At 31.5% G+C, this 3,084-nt stretch overlaps 1 long non-coding RNA gene across 1 annotated transcript; it reads right to left on the bottom strand.

The window, feature by feature from the left end:
• Positions 1–1,743: 1,743 nt before the first annotated feature.
• Positions 1,744–2,463, bottom strand: LOC108723483 (uncharacterized). The gene is made up of 2 exons (XR_001936646.1): positions 2,153–2,463; positions 1,744–1,992 (listed from the first exon to the last, which is right to left on the bottom strand). It is a non-coding gene; the product is annotated as an uncharacterized lncRNA (long non-coding RNA).
• Positions 2,464–3,084: the final 621 nt, after the last annotated feature.

Consider the following 3,084-nt stretch of genomic DNA (forward strand, 5'->3'; position numbering starts at 1 on the left):
CACGCACGCACGCACGCACGCACGCACGCACGCACGCACGTTTCATAAATATATATTAATATTTTAGGGAGTGAATGTACACTGAAATAAGTAAAAAACATGATATGAACATGTTCTACATATCTTAGTTTTCGAGTTATAGATGATTAAAGGAAATATTCTTGGTGTCCGCTTCGAGTTTTAATACACACTACTGCATTGCAATATTGAAGGATATTATTTGTAAACATTAGAAAAGGTCACGTGCTAAGATGTGCAATAGCGTCTATTGAGGCACGATATACACATTTAAGACATTTTCTTTAATCTTTTATAACTCGAAAATTAAAGTATGCAGGACATACGTTCATGTTTTTACTTATTTTATATGTAGATTCACCCTAAATATTGACATGCAATTATGAAACATTTAGTAATACTATACAATATGTATGTAAACACGCACGCACATACATGTGTTTGGTTCTATAAATAATAATTGTGAAAGTTATTTTGTTTGAAAATATTTAAATAAATCAGGGTTGGTAAAAAACATGTTTTAAACGTGTTTTAAACAGTTTAAAACATGCTAAATTGATGTTTTTAATATGGTTTAAATACGTTTTTTTTTATAGTACTGTTTAAAACATATTTGAAGCATTAAAAACATATTTAAGAAGAAACACAGTACGTTTTATTCTTTAAAAAAAAAAAAAAAAAAAAAACAGTATTATATTTACCAACCCTGAAATAAATATTTAGACTTAAACAACAGTTTTAAATTTGTTAAAATGTTTTTAGTAAGTTTTATTTTTTCACTGGTACATGTATAAATATAGATATGTAATGCGTAGATATGTATTTTTATTACAATTTTGTAAGATATTTTGTAATATATTCGATACAATGTGATTTTCGGTAGTTGTTCATGAAATATTGTCACTGGTGTTACTTTTAATTATGAGAAATAAAACTTATTAAAAACATAGTTGAGTGCAAACAAAAATTGAGTGCTTTATTTTAGAGAGTTTTATGTAGATCTTCTTAAACAAAATAACTTTTAATAAAAAAATGTTTTATAATTTATTTTATAAAATGTATACATTTAAACCAAACACGCACGCACGCACGCACGCATACACTATACATTTGATGCTTCATTATGCGCAGCAAGGCGGTCCGAAATCATGATTGCGATTTCAAGAGGGAGAACATTATTAGCAACGCTATCTCACTCGCGTTTCTTCTTGTTTCAAGTGTATCAAGATATTACGTGTTTGCATACGAAAAGTCGAATTTTCAAGTCCGCAAATATAAAAAGACTTCCAGCGTATGTATATGTATATAATCTCTTGCGAATAAATAAATAAAATGGACACCACTCTTAGGTAAATTATTACATGATCTTGTATAAACTGTACACTCACGTCATTTGGTTCTGATTGCAGGACTTCTTATCTTATTAATATAATATAATCTATGTCTTCTTAATTTCTCCTACTACTAAACTTATTCTTAGAGATTGTATTGACAAAAAAACAAAAATGGACTTTTCATACGCAATAACGTAATAATAATGCTGTGCTGTAGCTAAAATGCTTTAAGATCCTTGAATCCTTAGATTCTTTTTTGCGTTTGTGTGAACGATTTTGATCTATGTATCTGTGCATCCTTGAATTCCTAGATTCTACATAGCTTCAAGTCCTTGGATCTTTAATTCTTTGGAATTCTAGCTCGACCAATTTATAAACTGCTTGATGTTTCTCAATCCTATATACTTAAATTCTCCAAAAACGTTTTTGATTTCTTAGAACTGATTTGTTTCCGATTACTGAATTTTTAATAGCTTTCAATCCTTCTAAATCTTAAATAAAATTCTTCTCAATCGCGTCCTATCCACGATCCTTAGTTTCTAGATCATAGATTACTACGCTAACGTGAATTTTTTAAGTATCACAAAACGGTGTTGGATCATTGCACGCTTAATATCGATGGATTCGTGGACTTTTACATCTTAAAGGTAAACGCACATAGAAGTAGAAATAAGCAGCAAGCAGTAAGCAGTAAGACATACGAAGTAGGCAATTAACATTGCCAGTATATCTTACATATGAAAGATGGCGGTCTTACGTCTCATTGCTTACTGCTTACTTCTACTTCTATGTGCGTTCACCTTTACAGTCTCGGATTTCAGAATAATCGATTTCGATTCTAATATTGTCGACTCCTTGACTGGACAGAGAGAGAGAGAGAGAGAGAGAGAGAGAGAGAGAGGAGGGGGGGGAGGGAGATCCACGGATTTTTAATTTCTTTAAATTCTTATTCAACTTTTCGGATACTTAAACCTATGGATTCTCGGATCCTTGAATCGTGCACAGATTTGTCCCGGAACGGATCGTCGTACGTAATGGAGTCGTTTTGATGGGCGTTATTACAAAAAGAATATTAAGCCCAAGACACAATGTGAGAGAATAGCGATAGCGATAGAAATAAGTATTATACATAAGTTTCAACCTATCAGAAACTGTGTATTCCGGTGTATTTGATTTCTGATAGATTGAAATTGTGTTATTCCTATCGCTATCGCTATTCCCTCGCATTGTGTCTTGGGCTTTACGATCCTACGCGCACGCGCGCGTATAATATAATAACGTTTACAAGAAACATCGGCACATTTACTAAGTACAGAAGGATGGAAGAATTGGAAGCCACATCAAAAATCTCTTCCTTACTTTAAGTAAAAATGATAGTCCGATCGGATTATCATCGGATTTCTCTGAATTATCATTATCGAGAGAAATTAATAAGATGTTCTCTCTCTCCAAAATACAGGGTAGTCCAAAAATTCCGTTGCAGTTACGCGCATGGAAGAAGACGATTTTCTGATGAAATAATTTTAAATTAAAAAGTAAATATTTTATACGAATAGCTTTGATCTTTTCAAAGCAATTTGACACATACAAATAATCTCTAACATATAAACTTTCTCATCATAATCGTACAATCATAACAAGTACAAGTAAATCACGTTTTTCATTTTTTCTCGTGTATATCCTAGGTCTATATTATTTTCAGAGATTAAAAATAACATATGATTATCGATTA

Source organism: Mycetomoellerius zeteki, unplaced genomic scaffold (genome assembly GCF_001594055.1).
Source record: "Mycetomoellerius zeteki isolate Tzet28-1 unplaced genomic scaffold, Tzet1.0 scaffold241, whole genome shotgun sequence".
NCBI lineage: Eukaryota > Metazoa > Arthropoda > Insecta > Hymenoptera > Formicidae > Mycetomoellerius > Mycetomoellerius zeteki.